The 15,858-nt window shown below is 41.4% G+C and overlaps 1 long non-coding RNA gene across 1 annotated transcript; it reads left to right on the top strand.

The window, feature by feature from the left end:
* Positions 1-34: 34 nt before the first annotated feature.
* On the top strand, positions 35-3,983 carry LOC138300187 (uncharacterized). Its single transcript, XR_011204886.1, has 4 exons — positions 35-63; positions 3,095-3,124; positions 3,660-3,689; positions 3,952-3,983. It is a non-coding gene; the product is annotated as an uncharacterized lncRNA (long non-coding RNA).
* Positions 3,984-15,858: the final 11,875 nt, after the last annotated feature.

Below are 15,858 nucleotides of genomic sequence, written 5' to 3'. Positions count from 1 at the left end.
TGACTCAAATTGTGCTGCCTTTTCTGATTACAGGTCACTCTGCAACTTCAATGCTACCAGATGGTAATTATGAATCCAGGTTCTTATGTTAGTGCTTATGTGAGGTGTACATTAGAGAATAAACTCCAAGTTCACAAAAGAGTAAATATCTATGAAGAACAATTTAAGATTAACAGAAGTGATAATAGAATGCTAGATCTGGCAGAGACTCAGAGGGATAAACTCTGTCCTTTCCTTTAGGCGTTCAATCCAGCCAAGTCTGCAATGTATAAACTGTGTGAACTGAAAAACAAGTAGTAGCTGTCTCTTTGAACTACATGCTCTCCTTCCCCAGGTTCTAGTCCTCCTACCAATAAGTAGCAACAGCAGTTGCTGAGTTGCATGAAGTAGGAAGAGCAGAGGTGACTGACACCCACCCAAGCTAATACACTACTTCTCGAGAAGCTCCTCCCCCGGCCCTTTTGTTTAATGAAATCGTGCAATCACGCCCTGTGCCACTGATGTTAATGCTCAAAATAAAGCATTATTAACAATAAGACCCATAGAACCTACCACTGTAACATCAATGATGTAGCTTATTATTCTTGGGTGAGGGAGATCTTGCCCGACCAGAGGCAGTGAATGTGCAGGAAGCCATCCTTCCAACCTATACCCCTCTCCCACCCCCCAAAGACCACAGATTAAGCCCACTATCACTCCAAGCAGCAATTTCAAATTGTTATCTTTTTCCAGCTGCTCCAAGTTCTTTTCATCCTCTTGTTAGTCCCCCAGAGAAGGATGTCTATGCCACTCACTCTCATCAATGCCAGCTACCCAGCTCAAAGGAGTAACTGAAGAACCAAGCATACCTATTGGTGTACACAGAAACGGGTTGAGGACAGGAAGAGGTGATTTGGCGTCCAGTGGTGCAACAAAACTGGAGGGGGCCCCTCTGCAAAGATCATGGAAGGGGGCCCCCATCCATACTTACTCAGACCAGGTGCTGTGCTGTGGGGGCCCCTATAGCTCAGGGCCCCCCCCACACCATGGGGGCTGCAGGGGCATTCCTTACAGCACTGTTGGTGTCTACTGAGAACCAACAGAGATATTCCGAGGGCTAACGGAGGTGCTCTTCAAGATAGGTTGAGTTGTCTAGGAGCCTGTACAATATGTTACAGGGACTCCGATGTCCAAGAGTTCTGACCAGGCCCGGACTGGGAACCCAAAACAGATCTGGCATTTTATTTTGAGACCTGTCTCCATGTGGTGCATAGCAAGTAAGCCTGACCACTCCCAAGAAAATTTGCTAAAAAAATGCAAAAACAATGCATTCTGTAACACATTTTTTATTATATATTCAAATGTATTTTTTAAAGCATAGTAAATGTTGACATTTACAGTGCACCAGGATACCATAATCTTTATTAATGCTCTTCAAGGATTCCCTCACCATTGCATTCTAACAGTACCTCTCATCTCTTCTCTGATATGTATTTCATTTATTTTATAGCTCCTCTCTTTCCAGTGTAGTATCATGGAGCGCTTTACATCACACACACACAAGGACAATAAATTATGTGTGTGTGAACCAATGTATAGAAAATGTTGACAAATTGCAGTACAAGGTGAAGGATTTACATGACCCATACTGGCAGGCATTTTTAGGATTGCTTGATCTGGGGAAGCATACATTTAAAATTCAAAACGTAACATAGTGGTTGGGGTTAACCTTACTAATAACAATTAGTTTGTACACCAACAAACAATTTTTTGCAAAATTAGGATAATCAAAGAGAGGGACAATACATAGCTTTGAAATCTGTACCATGCAGTTTGCATGGAGCTCTTTCATGACAGTTCATAACTCACTGGGCTAGATTGTGATTTCATTTATGAACTGCATGGTAAAAAAAGAGCTCAGTGACAAACGCAGTATTCCACAGAGCAATATAGATAAAATGGTGTTCTGTGAACTGCATAGCACACCTTCTTCACAGTAGGCATCTTAATCTTCTGCGCTATCCTAGATGATTCGAAAATGCCACCAAATCCTGATCTCTCTTTAGCAGCTACATGAATCACCAGAGTTTTCTTGCCACTTTTATTGTTCCCTAAAAACTTTTGGATGTGCAAGGAACTCTGCAGTGCTTTTAAACCTTCTGCACTGCTACAAAACCATCCCCCAGTAGCAAAAGCAGACTCCCATCCTTGCAGCCTCCTGAGGAAACGCCAGATGCCTGGTATGAATAGACCAGCCTTGGTTCTGGCAATCTTTGAGGATTCAGATTAGCAATCAGAGTCAGTTAAGTGACTGTTTTGGTCTACGAAAGGGCGTAGAGATTGGTATGCTAGACTGAGGTCTGGTTGAGGCTGTTTATGGCAAGGAAAAAGCTCAGCCGATCTAACTACTCTCAAAGTTTCGCAAATAATCTAAGTGACAACTCAGCAAGTAAGGGTGTCAATTGTTGGTCCCTGAGCACATTCTTAAGGTCATGTGAGGGTGTTTAAGGACTCACATGGGGTACATTAGGGCAATTGAAGAGCAATTTATGGTTGACTGTAGCCTAGCCTGGGATTTCAACAGCTTGTCTGGAGCTCTTCAAGGGCTCCACTATTCCTCCTATGTTATGAAATCTTCTAAGCACATTCTAGAACCTCCCTTTTGTGGATTGCTTATGGTTCCCCTTCTCGAGATCCATTCCTGCATAATAGGGATCAGCAAGTTACATATGTAGAAGAAATCCACACATGACTGACACATGAGACCATGGGATCTGGCAACACTACATTCAGAAAGCTGTGTCCTGTCACTGATGTGTTTTTAGATTATAGTGCAAAGTTTTCAGAGAAGTCTGAGAATGGTGAAGATTGTCAATGACAATACAGGGCATGAAAGTTATCACAAATTAACTGCTGTTTATTGCCGCTGTATCTTGTTAGATTTGGAAGCTGTTTATTAGATTTAATGTAAAAGTAGATGGCTGAGAACTGATCGGAATCTGATGATCATGTTCATCAGGGATTTCTTTATTACTTGATTGGAGAAGCCTATAAATGACATTCATCTTTATTTTTCTGATTCTAATTCAGAATTTGCTGCCTTTTCTGATTACAGGTCTCTCAGCAACTACAATGCAACCAGATGGTAATTATGAGTCCAGGTTATTATGTTTGTGCTTATGTGCGGTGTACATTAGAGAGTAAACTGCGAGTTCACAAAAGAGTAAACATCTATGAAGTGTAATTTAAGATTAACTGAAGTGTTAATACAATGCATGCGTAATGAGTGTTGATGAGAGGAGAATCACTATAGACCAGGTCGACATACAGCAGTAGTGTGAATATTTCACTGCAAAGAAAGGAGATAACCGGAGAAACCAAACTGTATTCAGTCACTGATGTCTTTTTATATTAAAATGCAAAGGTTTTAGAGGAGTCCGAGAAGGGTGAAGATGGAAAAATGCACTACTGGACTGAAAATGTATCACAAACAATCTGTCGGTTACTACCGCTAAACCTTGTTGGAGATGGCAACTGTTTTATTTGATGTAATGTGAAAATAGATGATTGAGACCTGGTCCGAAATCTAATGATAATTTTCATTATGGATTCAAAGCAGCTATAAATTACATTCAGTTTTGTTTTTCTGATTATGATTTTGCTGCATTTTCTGATTACAGGTCGCTCAACTACTCCAACGTCAGCAGTTGGTAATTATGAGTCCGTTTTCTTATGCATGTGCTTGTGTGCAGTGTAAATTTGCGAGTACACTCCCAGTCCACAAAAACCATATATCTATGAAGGGCAATTTAAGATTAACAGAAACAATAATACAATGTGTGCATTATAAGTGAGTACGTTTTTTTGGATAGGCTTTTGTAGAAATGCTCTGATCAGAGCCAGAAAAAATGATTAATCCAGATTCTTAGGAGGTCATTTTGACTCAGATTATACTGCCTTTTCTGATTACAGGTCACTCAGCAACTACAATGCTGCCAGATGGTAATTATGAATCCATGTTCTTATGTTAGTGCTTATGTGCGGTGTACATTAGTGAGTAAACTCTGAGTTCACAAAAGAGTAAATATCTATGAAGAACAATTTAAGATTAACAGAAGTGATAATACAATGCTGGATCTGGCAGAGACTCAGAGGGATCAACTCTGTCCTTTCCTTCAGGCGTTCCATCCATCCAAGTCTGCAATGTGTAACCAGTGTGCACTGAAAAACACGTGGTAGCTTTCTCTTTGAACTACATGCTCTCCTTCCCCAGGTTCCAGTCCTCCTACCAATAAGTAGCAACAGCAGTTGCTGAGTTGCATGAAGTAGGAAGAGCAGAGGTCACTGACACCCACCCAAGCTAATACTCTACCTCTCGACCAGCTCCTCCCCCGGCCCTTTTGTTTAATGCAATCGTGCATTCCCGCCCTGTGCCACTGATGTTAATGCTCAAAATAAAGCATAATTAACAATGAGGCCCACAGAACCTATCCCTGTGACATCAATGATGTAGCTTATTATGCTTGGGCGAGGGAGAACTTGCCCGACCAGAGGCAGTGAATGTGCAGGAAGCCATCCTTCCAACCCATACCCCTCTCCCACCTCCCAAAGACCACCGATTAAGCCCACTATGGCTCCAAGCAGCAATTTCAATTTGTTATTTTTTTCCAGCTGCTCCAAGTTCTTTTAATCTTCTTGTTAGTCCCCCAGAGTAGGATATCTGTGTCCCTCACACTCATCAATGCCAGCTACCCAGCACAAAGGAGCAACTGAAGAACCAAGCATACCTCCTGGTGTACACAGAAAGTGGTTGAGGACAGGCAGAGGTGATTTGGCGTCCAGTGGTGCAACAAAACTGGAGGGGGCCCCTCTGCAAAGATCATGGAAGTGGGCTCCCATCCATACTCACTCAGAATAGGTCCTGTGCTGTGGGGGCGCCCTACAGCTCAGGGCCTCCCCACCCGCCATGGGGGCTGCAGGGGCATTCTTTACAGCACTGTTGGTGTCTACTGAGAGCCAACGGAGAGATTCTGAGGGCCAACTGAGGTGCTCTTGAAGATAGGTGGAGTTGTCTAGGAGCCTGTAAAGTATGATACAGGGACTCCGATGTCCAACAGTTCTGACCAGGGCCGGAATGGGAACCCAAAACAGAGCTGGCAATTTTTTTTTAGACCTGTCTCCATAGGGTGCATAGCAAGTGAGCATGACCACTACCAAGAAAATTTGCTAAAAAAAATGCAAAAAACGGTGCATTCTGTAATACGTTTTTCATTATATATTCAAATGCATTTTTTAAAGCATAGTAAATGATGACATTTACAGTGCACCAGGATACAATAATCTTTATTGGTGCTCTTCAATAATTCCCTCACCATCGCCCTCTAACAGTACCTCTCATCTCTTCTATGACATGTATTTCATTTGTTTTATAGCTCATCTCTTTCCAGTGTAGTATGTTGGAGCTCTTTACATCACACACACACAAAGACAATAAATTATATGTGTGTGAATCAATGTATGGAAAATGTTGTCAAATGGGTGTACAAGGTGAAGGATTCACATGACCCATACTGGCAGGCATTTTTAGGATTGCTTGATCTGGGGAAACATAAATGTAGAATTCAGAACGTAAAATAGTGGTTGGGGTTAACCTTACTGATAACCATTAGTTTGTACACAAACAAACCATTTTTAGAAAAATTAGGATAATCAAAGACAGGGACAATACATAGCTTTCTAATTTGTACCATGCAATTTGCATGCAGCTCTTTCATGACAGTTCATAACTCACTGGGATGGATTGTGATTTAATTTGTGAACTTCATGTTAAAAAAAGAGCTCAGTGACAAAAGCAGTATTCGACAAAAAAGATAAAATGCTGTTCTCTGATCTGCATAGCACACCTTCTTCAAAGTAGGCATATTCATCTTCTACGCTATCCTAGATTAATCGAAAATGACACCAAACCCTGATCTCTCTTTAGCAGCTACATTACTCACCAGAATTTTCTTGGCACTTTTATTGTTCCCTGAAAACAGTTGGATGTACAAGGAACTCTGCGGTGCTTTTAAAACTTCTGCACTGCTACAAAACCGTCCCCCACTAGCAAAAGCAGACTCCCCCCCTCACAGCCTCCTGAGAAAACGCCGGATGCCTGGTATGAACAGACCAGCCTTGGTTCTGGCAATCTTTCAGGATTCAGATTAGCAATCAGAGTCATTTAAGTGATTCTTTTGGTCCACGAATGGCCGTAGAGATTGGTATGCTAGACTGAGGTCTGGTTGAGGCTGTCTATGGCAAGGAAAAAGCTCAGCTGATCTAAGTACTCCCAAAATGTCTCAAAGAATCTAAGTGACAACTCAGGAAGTATGGGTGTCAATTGTTGGTCCCTGAGAACATTCTTAAGGTCATATGAGGGTGTCTCAGTACTCCCATAGGGTACATGAGGGCAATTGAAGAGTAATTTCTGGTTGACTGTAGCCTAACCTGGGATCTCAACAGCTTTTCTGAAGCTCTTTAAGGGCTCCACTATTCTTCCTATGTTATAAAATCTTCTAAGGAAAATCTATAACCTCCCTTTTGTGGATTGCTTATGGTTCCCCTTCTCGAGATCCATTCCTGCATAATAGTGATCAGCAAGTTACATATATAGAAGAAAACCACACATGACTGACATATGAGACCATGGGATCTGGCAACACTACATTCACAAAGCTGTGTCCTGTCACTGATGTCTTTTTAGATTAAAGTGTGAAGTTTTCAGAGGAGTCTGAGAATGGTGAAGACTGTCAATGTCAATACAGGGCTGGAAAGTTATCACAAATTAATTACCGTTTATTGCCGCTCTATTTTGTTAGATTTGGAAGCTGTTTATTAGATTTAATGTAAAAGTTGATGGCTGAGAACTGATTGAAATCTGATGACCATGTTCATCAGGGATTTCTTTTTTATTTGATTGGAGAAGCCTATAAATGACATTCATCTTTATTTTTCTGATTCTGACTCAGATTTTGCTGCCTTTTCTGATTACAGGTCACTCAGCAACTGCAATGCTACCAGATGGTAATTATGAGTCCATGTTCTTATGTTTGTGCTTATGTGTGGTGTACAATAGTGAGCACAATGCGAGTTCACAAAAGAGTAAATATCTATGAAGTGAAATTTAAGATTAACTGAAGTGTTAATACAATGCATGCGTAATGAGTGTTGGTGAGAGGAGAAGCACTACAGACCAGGTTGACATAGAGCAGTAGTGTGAATATTGCACTGCAAAGAAAGGAGATAACCGGAGAAACCAAACTGTATCCAGTCACTGATGTCTTTTTATATTAAAATGCAAAGGTTTCAGAGGAGTCCGAGAAGGGTGAAGATGGAAACATTCACTACTGGGCTGAAAATGTATCACAAACAAACTGCTGGTTACTACCGCTAAACCTTGTTGGAAATGGCAACTGTTTTATTTGATTTAATGTGAAAATAGATTATTGAGACCTGTTCCAAAATCGAAAGATAATTTTCATTATGGATTCAAAGCTGCTATAAATGACATTCAGTTTTGTTTTTCTGATTATGATTTTACTGCATTTTCTGATTACAGGTCGCTCAACTACTGCAACGTCAGCAGTTGGTAATTATGAGTCCTTTTTCTTATGCATGTGCTTGTGTGCGGTGTAATTTAGCGAGTACACTCCCAGTCCACAAAAACATATATCTATGAAGGGCAATTTAAGATTAACAGAAACGATAATACAATGTGCGCATTATAAGTGAGTATGTTTTTTTGGATAGGCTTTTGTCTGAAATGCTCTGATCATAGCCAGAAAAAATGATTAATCCAGATACTTAGGAGGTCATTTTGACTCAGATTGTGCTGCCTTTTCTGATTACAGGTCACTCAGCAACTACAATGCTTCCAAATGGTAATTATGAGTCCATGTTCTTATGTTAGTGCTTATGTGTGGTGTACATTAGTGAGTAAACTCCGAGTTCACAAAAGAGTAAATATCTATGAAGAACAATTTAAGATTAACAGAAGTGATAATACAATGCTCGATCTGGCAGAGACTCAGAGGGATCAACTCTGCCCTTTCCTTCAGGCGTTCCATCAAGCCAAGTCTGCAATGTGTGAACTTTGTGTCCTGAAAAACACATCATAGCTTTCTCTTTGAACTCCATGCTCTCCTTCCCCAGGTTCCAGTCCTCCTACCAATAAGCAGCAACAGCAGTTGCTGAGTTGCATGAAGTAGGAAGTGCAGAGGTCACTGACACCCACCCAAGCTAATACTCTACCTCTCGACCAGCTCCTCCCCGGCCCTTTTGCTTAATGCAATCGAGCAGTCCCGTCCTGTGCCACTGATGGTAATGCTCAAAATAAAGCATAATTAACAATGAGACCCAAAAAACCTACCACTGTGACATCAATGATGTAGCTTATTATTCTTGGGCGAGGGAGATCTTGCCCGCCCAGAGGCAGTGAATGTGCAGGAAGCCATCCTTCCAAACCATACCCCTCTCCTACCTCCCAAAGACCACAGATTATGCCCACTATGGCTCCAAGCAGCAATTTCAATTTGTTATTTTGTTTCCAGCTGCTCCAAGTTCTTTTCATCCTCTAGTTAGTCCCCCAGAGTAGGATGTCTATGCCCTCACTCTCATCAATGCCAGCTACCCTGCTCTAACGAGCAACAGAAGAACCAAGCATACCTCTTGGTGTACACAGAAAGGGGTTGAGGACAGGCAGAGGTGCTTTGTCGTCCAGTGGTGGAACAAAACTGGAGGGGTCCCTCTGCTAAGATCATGGAAGGGGGCCCCCAATCATACTCACTCAGACCAGGTGCTGTGCTGTGGGGGCGCTCTATAGCTATGGACCTCCCCCACCATGGGGGTTGCAGGGCCATTCTTTACAGCACTGTTGGTGTCTGTCGGAGTCACCAGATCCTCTGTGTCTGCGCACTTTCCCAACACGTCCACCACTGAACAGCTCCAAGACTCTGATAGATGAATCACAGAAGCTAAGAGAGTTCAAGAGGTGAAGAGGGGATTACGAAGGGAACAGCTGGGATGAAGACCTGTAGGAAGCAAAAAGTTAAAACAACACAACATCAGATTCAAAACCACATTTAGACTCATAAAAACTCTCTGTTGGATGAAGGGTTCAATGATACTTGGAACATGAAATAATACTCTACTGAGTCCAGAGTTCTATGACACTCGCAACATGAATTAACACTCTGTTGAACCTAAAGTTCAGTGATACTTAAAACATGAAATAAACACACTGTTGAACCTAGAGTTCAGTGATACTCGGAACATGAAATAACACTCTGTTGTGTCTAGAGTTCAGTGATACTCGGAACATGAAATATCACTCTGTTGAGTCTAGAGTTCAGTGATACTCGGAACATGAAACAACACTCAGTTGAGTCTAGAGTTCAGTGATACTCGGAACATGAAATAACACTCTGTTGAGTTTAGAGTTCACTGATACTTGAAACATGAAATAAACACACTGTTGAGCCTACAGTTCAGTGATACTCGGAACATGAAATAATACCTAAAACTAAGGAAACATGAATGGTCTAGAACTAGACTCTGATTAGGCCTCACTAAATCTAGGTACCTGGAAAAGAATCAAAAAATGGTTAGTACAATGTTGTAATTTTCATGAATTGAAAACATACTGTTCTAAGAATACGAGAACCTTCCAGAACAATGTCCCAGAACAAACACAACCTCATTCCATGAGGATAAAGGCTATCCGAACATTCCTTGGAAAATAATAGGAATTGTACTAAAGACCTTAAATACACATAGAATATAACATCCAGAATTCTAGCACCTTAGGTCTTTAGAATGTAAGAACACAAATTGCGCACATCGAGGAGTTCCACAAGAGTTTTGGAAATGTCATGAAATAGTTGCGCACAACAAACAACATGAATTACACAGAGGAAAAGGAATTGTGCGTCTTGCCGATTCGAAGACCACCATGTGAATGCCAAGAAATGACAGCAAGCACAATGAGTAACATGAATTAAGCACAGGAAACAAATCGCGTGTCTTGCCGATTTGAATGCACCCTAGTAAATGTCAGAAAATTGTTGCGCGTAAATGAATATCTAGATTTGAACACGAGTAAAGAATCGTGTGTCTTGCCGATTTGAAAGCAACCTTGAAACTGCCAAGAAATGGTAGCGCACAGTGAATATCAAGGGTTAAAGCACGAAAAGCGAATTGCGCGTCTTGCCAATTCGAATGCCCCCATGTAACTGCCAAGAAATGGTAACGCACAATGAATACCAAGGGTTTAAGCACGAAAAGTGAATCGCGCGTCTTGCTGATTCGAATGCCACCATGTAACTGCCAAGAAATGGTAGCGCACAATGAATATCAAAGGTTAAAGCACGAAAAGCAGATTGCGCATCTTGCCGTTTCGAATTCCACCATGTAACTGCCAAGAAATAGTAGCGCACAATGAATATCAAGGGTTAAATCACAAGAACATGAATCGCGCATCTTGCCAATTTGAATGCCACCATGTATGGTAGCGCACAACGAATAAAATGCATTAAGCACGAGAAAAGAATTGCGTGTCTTGCCGATTCGAATATTCAAAGGTGAATGCCATGAAACGCCCAAGCGCAACTTCACACGCTCAAGAATCCGAACACTTCTCATGCAAAGATTAGGCCCAATAACTCAAACGTCTTTGATAACGGAGTCAGGGACCCAGCCCGACCTCTGTCTTACCGCCCTGATCAAGAATCACCCAGCCAAGTGAAAGGGCGAGGCCTGGAAGATCAAAGTAGGCCACCGGAACAGGAGCTCAGGAAGTTGCTACTGCTCTGCACCGGGACCTCTGAATAGCGAGCACGTGGAGCTGGGCTGGCTCCCTTTTATAGAGTCTTAGCCCAACCCACAAACCACACCCAGGCATGCTGCAGAGGAAGCTTCTAGAAGGCCCTGGAAAGGGACCACACCCTCACACTCTGAAAGCCTGCAGAAATACATTGTAAATGAACAGTATTTACAAGCACCTTAAATATATGTCTTCAGAATTAAACTCTGCAATGCAAAAGGTTAAACAACAGCATATCTACATAATGCATGAATTACGTCATCTCATACGTGCTGGGTTTTTGTATTCCAGTCGCCTGTAGAGCGGGCAAAGCCAAGATGTTGACAGTGTCTACTGAGAGCCAACAGAGATAATCTGTGGGCCAACTGAGGTGCTCTTCAAGATAGGTTGAGTTGTCTAGGAGCCTGTACAGTATGTTACAGGGACTCCAATGTCCAACAGGTCTGACTAGGGCCAGACTGGGAACCCAAAACAGAGCTGGATTTTTTTTTTTAGACCTGCCTCCATAGGGTGCATAGCAAGTAAGCCTGACCACTACCAAGAAAATTTGCTAAAAAAAATGCAAAAACGGTGCATTCTGTAACACGTTTTTCATTATATATTCAAACGTATTTTTTAAAGCATAGTAAATGATGACATTTACAGTGTACAAGGATACAATAATCTTTATTAGTGCTCTTCAATGATTCCCTCACTATCGCCCTCTAACAGTACCTCTCAGCTCTTCTCTGACATGTATTTCATTTGTTTTATAGCTCCTCTCTTTCCAGTGTAGTATGTTGGGGCGCTTTACATCACACACACACAAAGACAGTAAATGATATGTGTGAATCATTGTATAGAAAATGTTGACAAATGGGTGTACAAGGTGAAGGATTCACATGACCCATACTGGCAGGAATTTTTAAGATTACTTGATCTGGGGAAGCATAAATTTAGAATTCAGAACGTAACATAGTTGTTGGGGTTAACCTTACTAATAACAATTAGTTTGTACACGAACAAACCGTTTTTAGCAAAATTAGGATAATCAAAGACAAGGACAATACATAGCTTTCTAATCTATACCATGCAGTTTGCATGCAGCTCTTTCATGACGGTTCATAACTCACTGGGCTAGATTGTGATATAATTTATGAACTGCATGGTAAAAAAAAAGGAGCTCAGTGACAAAAGCAGTATTCCACAGAGCAATGTAGATAAAATGCTGTTCTGTGATCTGCATAGCACACCTTCTTCACAGTAGGCATATTAATCTTCTGCGCTATCCTAGATGAATCGAAAATGCCACTAAACCCTGATCTCTCTTTAGCAGCTACATTAATCACCAGAGTTTTCTTGGCACTTTTATTGTTCCCTGAAAACTGTTGGATGTACAAGGAACTCTGCAGTGCTTTTAAAACTTCTGCACTGCTACAGAATCGTCCCCCAGTAACAAAAGCAGACTCCCACCCTTACAGCTTCCTGAGGAAACGCCAGATGCCTGTATGAACAGACCAGCCTTCGTTCTGGCAATCTGTGAGGATTCAGATTAGCAATCAGAGTCAATTAAGTGACTCTTTTGGACCACGAATCGCCGTAGAGATTGGTATGCTAGACTGAGGTCTAGTTGAGGCTGTCTATGGCAAGGAAAAAGCTCAGCCAATCTAAGTACTCTCAACATGTCTCAAAGAATCTAAGTGACTACTCAGGAAGTATTGTGTCAATTGTTGGTCCCTAAGCACATTCTTAAGGTTATATGAGGGTGTCTCAGGACTCACATGGGGTACATGAGGGCAATTGAAGAGTCATTTCTGGTTGACTGTAGCCTAACCTGGGGTCTCAACAGCTTGTCCGAAGCTCTTTAAGGGCTCTACTATTCCTCCTATGTTATGAAATCTTCTAAGGACATTCTAGAACCTCACTTTTGTGGATTGTTTATGGTTCCCCTTCTCGAGATCCATTCTTGCATAATAGTGATCAGCAAGTTACATATGTAGAAGAAATCCACACATGACTGACACATGAGACCATGGGATCTGGCAACACTACATTCACAAAGCTGTGTCCTGTCACTGATGTCTTTTTAGACTAAAGTATAAAGTTTTCAGAGGAGTCTGAGAATGGTGAAGACTGTCAATGTCAATACAGGGCTGGAAAGTTATCACTAATTAACGGCCGTTTATTGACACTGTATCTTGTTAGATTTGGAAGCTGTTTATTAGATTTAATGGAAAAGTAGATGGCTGAGAACTGATCGAAATCTGATGACCATGTTCATCAGGGATTTCTTTTTTATTTGATTGGAGAAGCCTATAAATGACATTCATCTTTAGTTTTCTGATTCTGACTCAGATTTTGCTGCCTTTTCTGATTACAGGTCACCCAGCAACTACAATGCTACCAGATGGTAATTATAAGTCCATGTTCTTATGTTTGTGCTTATGTGCGGTGTACATTAATGAGTAGACTGCGAGTTCACAAAAGAGTAAATATGTATGAAGTGTAATTTAAGACTAACGGAAGTGTTAATACAATGCATTCGTAATGAGTGTTGGTGAGAGGAGAATCACAATAGACCAGGTTCGACATATAGCAGTAGTGTGAATATTGCACTGCAAAGAAAGGAGATAACCGGAGAAACCAAACTGTATCCAGTCACTGATGTGTGTTTTATATTAAAATGCCAAGGTTTTAGAGGAGTCCGAGAAGGGTGAAGATGGAAAAATTCACTACTGGGCTGAAAATGTATCACAAACAATCTGCCGGTTACTACCGCTAAACCTTGTTGGAGATAGCAACTGTTTTATTTGATTTCATGTAAAAATAGATGATTGAGACCTGGTCCAAAATCTAATGATAATTTTCATTATGGATTCAAAGCAGCTATAAGTGACATTCAGTTTTGTTTTTCTGATTATGATTTTGCTGCATTTTCTGATTACAGATCGCTCAACTACTGCAACATCAGCAGTTGGTAATTATGAGTCAGTTTTTCTTATTTATGCATGTGCTTGTGTGCGGTGTAAATTAGCGAGTACACTCCCAGTCCACAAAAAACATATATGTATGAAGGGCAATTTAAGATTAACAGAAACGATAATACAATGTGCGCAGTATAATTGAGTATGTTTTTTTGGATAGGCTTTTGTCAGAAATGCTCTGATCAGAGCCAGAAAAAATGATTAATCCAGATACTTAGGAGGTTATTTTGACTCAGATTTTGCTGCCTTTTCTGATTACAGGTCACTCAGCAACTACAATGCCCCCAAATGGTAATTATGAATACATGTTCCTATGTTAGTGCTCATGTGTGGTGTACATTAGTGAGTAAACTCAGAGTTCACAAAAGAGTAAATATCTATGAAGTACAATTTAAGATTAACAGAAGTGATAATACAATGCTAGATCTGGCAGAGACTCAGAGGGATCAACTCTGTCCTTTCCTTCAGGCGTTCCATCCAGCCAAGTCTCCAATGTGTAAACTGTGTGCACTGAAAGACACGTACTAGCTTTCTTTTTGAACTACATGCTCTCCTTCCCCAGGTTCCAGTCCTCCTACCAATAAGTAGCAACAGCAGTTGCTGAGTTGCATGAAGTAGGAAGAGCTGAGGTCACTGACACCCACCCAAGCTAATACTCTACCTCTCGACCAGCTCCTCCCCCTGCCCTTTTGTTTAATGCAATCGTGCAATCCTGCCCTGTGCCACTGATGTTAATACTCAAAATAAAGCATAATTAACAATGAGACCCACAAAACCTACCACTGTGACATCAATGATGTAGCTTATTATTCTCGGGCGAGGGAGATCTTGCCCAACCAGAGGCAGTGAATGTGCAGGAAGCCATCCTTCCAACCCATACCCCTCTCCCACCTCCCAAAGACCACAGATTAAGACCACTATGGCTCCAAGCAGCAATTTCAATTTGTAATTTCTTCCAGCTGCTCCAAGTTCTTTTCATCCTCTTGTTAGTCCCCCAGAGTAGGATGTCTATGCCCCTTACTCTCATCAATGCCAGTTACACCTGCTCAAAGGAGTAACTGAAGAACCAAGCATACCTCTTGGTGTACACAGAAAGGGGTTGAGGACAGGCAGAGGTGTTTTGTTTTCCAGTGGTGCAACAAAACTGGAGGGGGCCCCTCTGCAAAGATCATGGAAGGGGGCCCCCATCCATACTCACTCAGACCAGGTGCTGTGCTGTGGGGGCGCCCTATAGCTCAGGGCCTCCCCCCACCACCATGGGGGTTGCAGGGTCATTCTTTACAGCACTGTTGGTGTCTACGGAGAGCCAACAGAGAGATTCTGAGGGCCAACTGAGGTGCTCTTCAAGATAGGTTGAGTTGTCTAGGAGCCTGTACAGTATGCTATAGGGACTCCGATTTCCAACAGTTCTGACCAGGGCCGGGCTGGGAACCCAAAACAGAGCTGGCAATTTTTTTTTTGGGCCTTCCTCCATAGCGTGTATAGCAAATAAGCCTGACCACTACCAAGAAAATGTGCTAAAAAAATGCAAAATCGGTGCGTTCTGTAACACGTTTTTCATTATATATTTAAATGTAGTTTTTAAAGCATAGTAAATGATGATATTTACAGTGCACCAGGATACCATAATCTTTATTAGTGCTCTTCAATGATTCCCTCACCATCGCCCTCTAACAGTACCTCTCATCTCTTTTCTGACATGTATTTCATTTGTTTTAGAGCTCCTCTCTTTCTAGTGTAGTATGTTGGAGCGCTTTACATCACACACACACGAAGACAATAAATCATATGTGTGTGAATCAATGTATAGAAAATGTTGACAAATGGGTGTACAAGGTGAAGGATTCACATGACCCATACTGGCAGGCATTTTTAAGATTGCTTGATCTGGGGAAGCATAAATTTAGAATTCAGAACGTAACATAGTTGTTGGGGTTAACTTTACTAATAACAAACAATTAGATTGTACACAAACAAACTGTTTTTAGCAAAATTAGGATAATCAAAGACAAGGACAATACATAGCTTTCTAATCTGTACCATCCAGTTTGCATGCAG

The sequence above is a fragment of the Pleurodeles waltl genome, chromosome 6 (genome assembly GCF_031143425.1).
Source record: "Pleurodeles waltl isolate 20211129_DDA chromosome 6, aPleWal1.hap1.20221129, whole genome shotgun sequence".
In the NCBI taxonomy this organism is placed as follows: Eukaryota; Metazoa; Chordata; class Amphibia; order Caudata; family Salamandridae; genus Pleurodeles; species Pleurodeles waltl.
This window is presented reverse-complemented; position numbering and strand designations above follow the sequence as displayed.